General features: G+C 38.5%; 1 protein-coding gene and 1 pseudogene across 1 annotated transcript in view; one reads left to right on the top strand and one right to left on the bottom strand.

Annotated features, from left to right (window-relative positions):
* Positions 1 to 11675, top strand: part of SPATA5 (spermatogenesis associated 5) — a 334732-nt gene that overhangs the window by 148192 nt on the left and 174865 nt on the right. The gene's annotated exons all lie outside the window — the stretch shown is intronic.
* LOC102852831 lies at positions 8557 to 9054 on the bottom strand (annotated as a pseudogene).

Genomic DNA, 11675 nt, shown 5'->3' with positions numbered 1-11675 from the left:
AGTAAATTCATTATTAAAGAGACTAGGACATTATGTGGTATTTTGTTCATTGTAATTTCTTTTTTTACTGTCGATGACCAGGATAGCATGGCATGGTAATCAGGAAACTGAAGTAACTTATGTAAGATTCTATTCATAGTTTTTAAAATTCTGGATATTTAGCTGGAGGTCTAAGCCATCAAACAAGAGTTGGTTGGGGTAGGGAATAGGATATGCTGGATGGGCAAGGAGAGGGAATTGGGCTGGATGCTGTCAGAGTAAGGGTGGGTACACAACATATGCACCAAAGGAGTGGGTTCCCAGGAGAAACACCTGATCTGTTACCTGCATACTCTCATCAGCTATTTTGGGTAAAATGCTTGTCTATAAAATAATACTTTAAACTGAGTACTCAAATTAAGACAAACTAAGGAGAAGGATTGTCCGTCCACTTTCTGAATAACAGGTCTTCAAAAATCCTATGCACAACAGAGCATACTTAGATTAGACTAATAAGATCAGATCTGGCACCAGAGGCTGAGCCTTGATATCTATAATCACAAAGGAGGAACAGTTGCAAACAAGCTCTAATGATTAGAATATCAGAAATATGAATGTAGGACAATTAGAGATTGTTAAGAAATGGAGCACACAATATTGACAGCAAAGCAACCAATTGCACATGTCCGCTGCTGGGACTGAGAGTTAAAATCGTTTGGGCCAAAGAGTTAAAATCGTTTTGGGCCAAAAAGCCTTTGGCCCTTGGGCCAAGAAAACAACACTTACACATCACATCTAGAGGACACCTCATTCTCTCCTCGGAAACTATCCTCTTGTGTCAGCACATTGCTGCAAATGGAAGAGTAAAGCTACTAAGCCATAAGAAATCAGTCCTGGAGCAGAAGTTCAAGGCAAAGGTCTTTTCCTCAAAATCATCTGAGATAGGAAGCCTTCCCAGATACTTTTAACTGGTATTTGTACTTAGAGACTTTTAATTCAAGAGATACTGTCCATAGCGTAAGAAACTAGCAGCAGCATAAGGTGTTCAGTATCATAGAAATCCTGATGGCTTGAGATTTAAACCGTTATATCAAGGGCTGGATGAGGGGAGAGAGGTGTTGAATGATGTAGGCAGATGTGGAAAGGGATGCCGGTGGAGTAGAGAAACACATGCCAAGGACTGGTAGCAACACTGAATCAAGCAGTCATTTCTATAATTGGGTAAATGTCTTTCATCTGTTCCTTTCTGTAAAATGCTTGTCTGTCAGATACTATTCTAAACAAAAATAAAAGACAGACTAGGAAGAAGGATTGGCCATCCACTTCCAAAACAAAAGGCTTTTGAAAACCCTATGTACAATAGAGCACACTTAGACTAGGAGACATGGCAACTGAGGCTGAGATCTCTTTTATGGAAACACAAACGAGGAACAGTTGTAAACAGACACTAGTGATTGGAACATGAAATGTGAGAAAAATGAATGTAAGAAAATTGGGCACTGTTAAGAGAGAAATGGAACACAAAAATATTGACAGACTAGGTACTGGCGAAATGAGATGGTTTGGCATGGGGACATATTGAATCAGATGATCATATGGTCTACTATGTCGAGGATGAAAAGGTGAGAAAAAACGTGGTTGCTTTCATAATTAAAAAAGTCATTTCTAGATCCATCTTGAAATAGTGTGGTGAGTGACAGGATAATATCTATATGCATACAAGGAGGCCCAATGAATATCACCATCATTTACATATATTCACTGACAGAGCCAAAGAGGAAGAAATAGAAGATTTTTTCCAACTTTTGTAGTCAGAAATCAATTAAACGTGCAATTAAGATGCATTAATAATAATAATGGGTGACTGGAATGCAAAAGAACAGAAAAATAGGATTAGTAGTTAGAAAATATGGATTTGGTGAAAGAAATGAAGCTGGAGGTAGAAGGATAGAATTCTGCACATTCAATGATTTATTCATTGCAAATACTTTTATAAGAAATACAAACACAGGTTATAAATATGCATTTCACCTGATGGTATGCATAGGAATCAAATATATTACATCTGTGGAAAACATTGTTGGAGAAGGTCAGTATCACCTAGGCCAAGTACTGATAGTGGAACAGACCACTAACTACTCATAAGGCAAGCTCAGGATGAAGTTGAAGAAAATTGAATCCACAGGAACCAAAATTTAACCTCAAGTCTATCCCACTCTGATTTCAAAGCCATCTCAGGAATAGGTTTGAGGCCTTGAACACCAATGAGCAAAGACCAAATGAGCTATGGGAGGATATCAAGAATATCATCCATTAAGAATGCAAAAGGTCATTACAAAGGCAGAGGTGGAAGAAAAGACCAAGATGGATGTCAGATGAGATCCTGAATATTGTACTAGAACAGCGAGAAGCCAAAGCAAAGGGAAGAAATTAAGCAGCTACAGGATATTTCAAAGGGCAGCTCAGGAAGACAAACCAAAGTATTATAATTTAGTATAATGTATAAAGTATTATTATGAAATATGCAGAAATCTGGAGTCGGAAAATGAAAAGGGCCAAACTTGCTCTAAATTTTTTAAGCTAAAAGAATTGAAAAAGAAATTCAAGCCATGAATTGTAGTACTTAAGCATTCTTTGGGTAGAATATGAAAAGATTAAAAGAAGATGGAAGGGAGTTTGCAGTTGTACCAGAAGGAATTGGCTGACACAGAAGATTTACATGATAAAACGTATGAGCAAGAGCCTGTGGTAATGAAGGAAGAAATTCACATTGCTCTGAAAGAATTGGGGGAAAATGAGGTTCCAGGAATTGATGGCATTCCAGTTGACATATTTCAACAAACAGGCGCTGCCCTGGTTTCACTCACTAAGTTGTGCCAAGAAATGTTGAGGATAACTGCCTGCCCAGCTGAGTGGAAGAACTCTGTATTTGTTGTCATTTTAAAGAAAGGTGACCCGACAGAGTGCGCAAATTATTGAATAATATCATTAATATCACATGCAAGCAAGGTTCTGTTGAAAATTATCCAAAAATGACTGGAGAATCATGTCAGCAAACAGCTGCCAGATGTGCAGGCTGGGTTTAGAAGAGGCCATGGTACTAGGGATATTATAATGTTAGATGGATCTTGGCTAAAAGCAGAAAGTACAAGATGAATGTATATCTGTGTTTCATTGATTATGCAGAGGTGTTTGACTGTGTGGATCACAACAGACTGGCTGATTTTGAGAAGAATGGGAATCCCAGAACATTTGATTGTGCTTATGCAAAACCTATACTTAGACCAGGAGGCAGCCATCAGAATAGAGCAAGGAGACACTGCATGGTTTAAAATTGAGAATGGTGTACACCGGGGATGTATTCTGTCTCCATACCTTTTCAATCTATATGCAGAACAGATCGTCCAGGAGGTTGGGCTGTATTAGGAGGAATTTGGCATCAGAATTGGAGGAAAATTCATCAATAACCTGTGTTATGCAGATGACAGAACCTTGCTTGCTGAAACTGAGTACTACCAGAAGCACTTTCTGCAAAAGGTCAAGGGCTGCAGCTTTCAATATGAACTGAAGCTCACCACTGGGCCAATTGGCAGCATCACGATGAATGGTAAAGAGATTGAGACGAACAGCTTTGGTTTGCTTGGCTCCACAAGCAACACTTGTTGTATCAGCAGCCAGGAAATCAGGAGATGAATTGCACTAGGAAAGTAGGCTGTTAGGGACCTCTGCAGTAGCAAAGTTGACAGCCTGGAGACTTAGGAGTGCCTGATCCAGGTCATAGTCTTGGCACTGCTTGCTATGCATCAGAAAGCTAGACAGTGTTTAGGTATGATAGAAAAAGAATTGATGCCTTTTAGCTGTGGTCCTGGAGAAGAGTGTTGAATTTGTCCTAGATAGGGTGAAGACAGCCTGCTCCTTGGAAACAAGAATCTTGAGACTTTGTCTAACATACTTCAGGCATGTTTCAATCCTTGGACAGGGACATCATGCTTGGAAGGGTGGAGGGATGGAGAAAGTGAGGGGTTGATACATTGTCTGGGTTAATGTCACAGGATCGAGCAGGTTTCAGGGCCCTTGTACATAGGGTCACTAAGAGTCACAAGCGACTCAGTGGCACATAGCAACAACAACAATAACAAGCATTGACAAGATGAAATGTATTGGCATATGATATTTTGAATCAGTCAATCAAATGATCTACTATATGGGAAATGAAAAGGTGAGGAAAAAATAGGATCATATTCATGGTTAAGACCATTTCTAGATCCATACACAAAGACATGTTAATACCACTATCATTCACATTTATGCATCTACAACCAGAGCCAAAGAGGAGGAAATAGATATCTTCTACCAGCTGTTGATTTGGAAATCGATCAAATATGCAACCAAGATACATAGTTAATAATAGGTGACTTGAATGCAAAAGTTGGGAAGAAGGATGAAACATGAAATTGGTGAGAAAAATGAAGCTGGAAACCGACTGAAGAATTCTGAACAATCTGATTTATACACGGCAAGTAACTTTTATAAGAAACTTACATGACAATTATACAGAGGGACTTTATCTGATGACCTACTCAGGAATCAGATTAATTATTTCTGTGGGAAAAAAGTTATTGGAGAACCTCAGTATCTGCTGAGAAAATTAGCCCATATGCTGATTGTGGAACAGATCATCAACTACACGTGTTCAAGTTCAAACAGAAGCTAAAGAATATAAAATCAAATCCACTAGAACCAAAGTTACTTGAGTCTATCACTACTGCATTTAAAGAATATCTCAGGAAAAGGTTTGAAGCCTTGAATACTAGCAAGCAAAGACGAGATGAGCTGTGTAGGCTTTATAAAAATATCATCCATGGAGAATGCAAAAGGTTTTTATAAAGGCAGTGGAGGAAGTTGCAAGATGGATATCAGAAGAGACTCTTAATATTGTACTAGACCTTGAGAAACCAAAACAAAAGAAAGAAATAAAGATGTTAAGGAGCTCAACAAAAGATTACAAAGGGCAATGTGTGAAGACAAAGCAATGTATTATAATGAAAAATGTAAAGAGCTAGAATTGGAAAGTTAAAAGGGATTAACTTGCTCAGCATTTCTTAAGCTGAAGAAACTGAAGAACAAATTCCAACCTAAATTTGGAATACTTAAAAGATGCTGAAGGTAGAATGTTGAATGACCCAGGAAGCATTAAAAGAAGGTGGAAGGAGTACACCAAGTCACTCTACCAAAAGGAACTGGCTGACACAGAATTTCATGAAACATGGCTAAGAGCCTAAGGTGATGAAGGAGGAAGTTCAAGCTGCTCTGAAGGTATTGACAAAAAACGAGGCCCCAGGAATTGAGGATATATCAGTTAAAATATTTCAACAAACAGATGCTGTCCTGCATATGCTCACCAAATTGTGCCAAGAAATCTTGAGGATAGCCTCCTGGCTAGCTGACTGCAACAGGTCCATATTTATTCCCATTCTACAAAAAGGTGACCTCACAGTGTTGAAATTATCGAAAAATGTCATTACTATCACATGTAAGCCAAATCTTACTGGAAGTGATCCAAAAAGCACTGGAACAGCACATCAACAGAGAACTGCCAGATGTGCAGGCTGATTATAGAAGAGGTTGTGGCAATAGGGATCAGCAAGAGTAATGTCTCTTGACTATGCAAAGGTATTTATTTGACTGTGTGGATCAAAACAAGCTGCAGCAAACTTTAAGAATAATGGGAATCTCAGAACACTGGATTGTGCTTATGTGAAACCTGTACTTGGATCTCCAGACAGTCCTCAGAGTAAGGAAACACTGTGGTTGTAAATCTGGAGAGTTGTACACTAGGGATGTATCCCGTATCCATACCTTTTCAATCTGTATGTGGAACGAATCATCTAAGAGTCTGAGCTCATCACGATTGGAGGAAGATTCATCAACAACAAGTGTCATGCAGATGATATAACCTTGTTTGCTGAAAATTAATAGGACTGAATAATTTACTGCAGAAGTTCAAGGACTGCAGACTTTGTGGATTGAAGGTCAACATCAAGAAAACAAAGATTCTCACCACTGGGCCAATTGGCAGCACCATGATAGATGGAAAAGAGATTGTTAACCAATTCGTCTTCCTTGGCTCCACAGTTAACATTCCTAACACCAGCTGCCAGGAAATCCATACTAATGACATCGGGAAAATCTGCTGTCAGAGACCTTTCCACAGCACAAAAAGACCATGATGCCAATCTAGAGACTAAGGTGCTCCTGATCCAAGCCAAGTTCTTGGAAATTACTTGCTGTGCATCAGAGAACTGGACAATAACTAAGGGTGATAGAAGAATAATTGATGCCTTTGAATCTTGGTAGTGAAGAATATTGAATATACTATGGACTGCTAAGAGAACAAACAGGTCTGTCCTGGAGACAATGAAGCCGCTCTTTACCCCTTTGAGGCAAGAATTTTGAAGCTTCATCTCACATTCTCTGAGCCTGTTGCCAAGTGGAACCAGTCCTTGGAGAAGGACATCATGCTAGGAAGGGCAGAGGGGGACAGCTCAAGAGGAGAAGACCTTGACTTGGTGACTGTGGTAATGGGGGTAGGTGTGTCAGAGACATTGAAGTTGGCTCAAGATGGATCGGGTTGTACATAGAGTCGCTGTAAGTCCTAAGTAACTTGATGGCAAATAACTAATTTACCTTACTTCATTTCCTTTTAAAATGTTTTGGTTTTTGTTTGTAGTGCGCTGTAAAGTCAGAACCAACCCATAGCAGACCCTCCGGCGGGTTTTCAGAGGCATTTAATCACACAGGAGGATTTTGCCCATCTTACTCCTGTGGAGCAGCTGGTAGCCTCTCAAACCCCATGCCTTTGGGGTTGTTGCGTAGCTCCTTGCCACTAGGCCACCAGAGCTCCCTTTCCTTTTGAAATATATAAAGGAAAATTTATTAACTGCGGTTTAGGGGAATAAGACCTATGCATATATGTGTTTGTTTTAATCCAGAACTTAGTATTATCTGCAAACAAATTTTCCTTTCTTGTTTTAGATTTTAATTGCTAATGAGTTGATTGTGATTCACGAGGACTCTTTGTGTACAGAGTGTTATTGTTCGTAGCTGTTGTTGTTATGTTCCATTGAGTCACTTGCAACCTATAGTGATCCTGTGTACAACAGTTCTTAAACCTGTTGTATCCCTAGCCAATCTTATCATCTTTGAAACACCTACTCCCATTACTCCAATCAGAGTCAATCCATCTTTTCAAGAGTTTTCTTCCCTTGTGCTATCTCTCCACCCTCCCATCTAAGATGTTCCTCTTCAGGGCTAGTCCCTCCTTGCAACATACACAAGGTGTGTCAGTGAAGCTTCAGAATCCTTCCTTCCAAGCAGCAGCCTGGTTTTCTTCTCTCTAGAACCAATCTGTTTGTTCTCCTGGCAGTCAGTGGTATATTCAGTTCTCTTTTCCAACACCACAGCTCAAAGACATTAATTCTCCCATTATTCCAGTTATTTTCCAGCTTTCTGGTGTGTAGCAAGTAATTGTGAAGACCATGACTTGCATCAGTCTCACCTTAGTCTGTAGACTGACCTCGTTTGCTCTTCAGTGCTCTGGAGAGGTCCTGACACCAGACTTTTCCAAGGGAATTCGTGTTTTGATTTTCTGACTACTAGTGCCAAGAGTGTTGATTGTAAAGCCAAGCAAACTGAAGCTGTCAACAATCTCAATCTCTTCATCAACTGTCATGATGCTACCAATCGGCCCAGTGGTGAGAATCTTTATTTTCTTGACATTGAGCTTCAATCCATATTGAAGTCTGCAGTCCTTGACCTGCATCAGGTGCTTCAGGTCCCCCTCAGTTTTAGCAAGAAAGGTTGTATCATGTGCATAATGCAAATTGTTGATGAGTCGACCTCCAATCCTGATGCCTCATTTCTTCTCCTAGAGCCCCTTGAAATTTGCAAAGAGCTGGAGTCAGAAAATCAAAGTCAGAATTCTGCAGTCAAACAAAAACCTATTGAAAAATCACCTTCTGCTTCAAGAAGTGGATGAGTTATTCAGGAAACAGTAAATATATTTTTCTTCATTATGTCTAACAAGTGGAAATTTTACTACCTTTCACTAAAGCCATGAGCTCCAGGGGAAATTTAGTGAAAACGAGAAATATTTTTTTGTTGCTTTATTGAAGGAATGATGGCCAATGGAGTGCTGACTAGGGATGCTACATACATTCTAAACGGCACAAGAGAACATACAGCATGTCCCAAAACATGGTAGTGCCAATGTTGAGAAACTATGCTGTAAAGCATAAAGTTTTACCTTGGTATTTATGCAAATGAGTATCAATGTTTGAGTACCGATGTTTGCCATGCTTTTTAAATTTTTTCTTGTTTTTTATTAACCTTTGTTTCAAAGACTGCTTCAGCTTATTTAGCTATGATGAATGAATTATAGCAGAAACTATTAAGAGTTTCAATGTCCAAAAGGCTTGTTGGGCTTTAAAATATGAGAGATCTAGATTTTATCAGATCCATAAACAAAACAATTTAAAAAGAAGTCATAATATAAAATAGCATCTCAAAGTAACTTCGTCACATTTTATCTTCTTCAAAAGTTGACTCAAATCCGTTGGTCTCATTCTCTGCAGTGTCATTAAAATTCTTCACAAGATCTGGAACTTCATCATCATCATCATCTTCCCCAGTAGCAGGTGGTGCTTTTCGATCCACAGATTGGGCAGGGCTTCAGCCAGTCTTCTTAATCTACTCAGGCTATCTGCTCCAAGCTGGTTTAAGATGCTGAGTAACATTTCTGTCACCTGCTTTGTCTCAGCGTGGCTGGTAATGGTGAAAGTGTTCATTGCCAGAGACGCCTGAACTTTTGGAAAAGTGGATCACCGTTCCTTGATTTGTAAACATACTCACCTCTTCAATACCAGAGGTCTGGCTTACCCCTAATTTCTTTAAGGAGAACTGAAGTTTTTTGTCATCTGCTATAGCTGTTCTATGAACTATCTTCTTTCTGCGTCCAGTTCCTTTTCCACCAGTGTACACTTGTGCCTGCAGTTTAGCAAGTTTCTCTTGATTCATGACTGTTTCTTGAATCTTGTCAGAGAGGAAATGGGGCCACGCGGGTGACTAGGGCTGACACTCGGGGTCTTTTGGCAGACCAGCTGAGATAGGCTGTACATGAGGTGACGCAAGATGGCAGCTAGAGCTTTTACCATATTTTAAAAGGAGATTTCGTTTTATTTGAATTTGAAAATTAAAATGTGCACACGAATTTTGGGGATTTATGGGTACAATAACAAACACTTTTTTGAAAAATATTCATGGAGATGCTGTGATGATTTCATGGCAAAAGACTTGGAGAATAATCCCATTTTGTCATAAATGGGTATAAGGGCTTTTTTATTCTTCCCCCCCCCCCCTTTATAAGTTTGAAAGCATGCTTCTTTGGAGGAGATGAAATGGAATAAAACTTACTCTATATGTTGAATTATATTTTTTAAATTAAATTATTAAGTAAAAATTAGTAACTTCCTAGATTGAACTGTGGGAAATCTATTTAATGTCTCTTGTTTTTAAGTGCCAACATTGTTTCTTTTTACCCATTCTGTTCAATCTCTTTGCTGAGAAAATAATTCGAGAAGCTAGACTCTATGAGGAAGAATATGGCATCAGCCTTGGAGGAAGATTCATCAGCAACCTATGCTATATAGATGACAGACACAACCTTGCTTACTGAAAGTAGGGGGAACTTGATACAATTCAGAGGATCAAAAAGTAGATACAGCCTTTCACATGGATTGCATCTCAGCATCAAGAAGACAATAATCCTCACCACTGGACTATGCCATCGTCTTGATAAATGGACAAAAGTTTGAAATTGTCAAAGATTTCATCTTACCTGAATCCAGTCAACAATAAGGCATTTCTTGAGAGGATTCAGAACCTTCTACTGAGTTCACTAAATTTGTTTCTTCTTTTTCCCTTTTTCCTTTGTCAGTAAGTTTATGTTTCACTAATAATTTGGTCCTTTAAAACTATTTGATTTGTTACATTTATGAGAAACTACAGTTGAGGTTTACTTTGTCACTAGTACAGGCCAGTATGAATTCATTTGAGCTGCCTTCTGTCCTTATACTCTGTCCCCACTTCTCCTTCTTTTTTCCAACTACTTGTTGTGGTGTTGTATTGTACTTTGACCCCAACCCTCAAATCACTTAGCACTCAAGGAGTCCCTATTCTTTATTTAATTTTGTGGTGCGCTTTTTTTTCGACTCCTTTCTTATTTTTACAACTAGTTGTTACAGCATTGTATTGTACTTTGACCCCAATCTTCAAATCAGCTACCTCTCAAGGAGTCCTTATTCCTTATTTAATTTTGTGGTGTTTTTCTTATTAGGCATGTGTAGTCTCAGTTAATGGTTATGATTATCAATTTTGAAAACAAACGAGCAAAAGACAGTTGTCTTCAGTTCTAATTCAGGAGACTTTGTGTGTGTCAATTAAAACTGTGCACTTACTGTTTTCTGTGGCTTATTTTCACCTGCAGATTGCCAGGCCTTGTTCTTAGGTATCTGTAGGTGGATCCAGACCTTAACCTTGAATAGCAGCTGAGTATGTTGAATTAATTTGTACTATCCAGAGACTCCTATTCTAAGGACAGCTATATAATTATCTACTCTGTTTTGAGAGCCAAGGCCAGGACAGCAGATAGCTCTAAAGTCTTAAAACTCTTGTTGCTGGGTGCCATTAAGTCAGCTTCTACTCCTAGTAGCACTATGTACAACATTTGAAACCTAACCCCATATGATACCATAGTCATAGTCTAATTCTTTAAGCTGACTTACTAGTTATGTTGACTTCCTGCTGCAAGTGTCACCCGTTGAAATCACTGCTTTCTAGGATAGTCTCTGACTCAGTCATCCACTAAGCCAGGGCCTTGAGTACTTTTGGACTTGAAGGTGTACTTGTACTTAAGTGCTGTCAGGTTGGTTCACCTCATATTGGTTCAATCCTATGTATAACAGAATGAAGCCCTTTCCAGCCCTGTACCATCTTTGACATTCTCTGCTAGCTTTCAGGAAATAATTAAATGAGCAGCACTGAACATTCTTGATATTCTCTTCAATGTCTAGGAAGTTCTGAACTTCTCTCTAGTTTCCTAACTTTTTTCCTTAAAAATCCAGGGGAAAAATTTTTTATCTGTATTGATAAATTTTTTTTACTCATAGGACTATATGTATCTTTGCACTTAGGTTCATTTCTTGTATTAGTAAAATATAAAACTTATTTTAGCCATGCCATCTTAATTTCATTATGCATTTGTTAGGCGGTGTGTAATAAGTAGTGTTTTGAAAACTATTTCTATTTTTCAAGCAGATGTGTCCTACTTGCAATATAGATTATTAAATTTTGCTTTCCACCATTCAGTTTAAAATTAGTATTTCTGTTGTTTTAATACATATATTTTGATTTCTGAAAATTAACCCCATTTAATATAGCTTTTTCCAGAAAAGTTTTGAGAATAATCTTTTTTACTTTGTATGAAAATAAAAAATATATTTAACATACCTAAAATCAAATTCTTCTTATAGAAATACATAATCATATGTTGTTGTTGTTGTTATGTGCCCTTGAGTCGTTTCCTACTCATGGCGACCCTATGCACAACAGCCCTAAACCCTGCTCTATCCTGCGCCAAC

Source organism: Elephantulus edwardii, unplaced genomic scaffold (genome assembly GCF_000299155.1).
Source record: "Elephantulus edwardii isolate Elephantulus edwardi_28Jun2011 unplaced genomic scaffold, EleEdw1.0 scaffold00012, whole genome shotgun sequence".
NCBI classification, from domain to species: domain Eukaryota; kingdom Metazoa; phylum Chordata; class Mammalia; order Macroscelidea; family Macroscelididae; genus Elephantulus; species Elephantulus edwardii.
The sequence above is the reverse complement of the archived record's forward strand: the minus strand, read 5'-3'. Positions and strand labels throughout refer to the sequence as shown.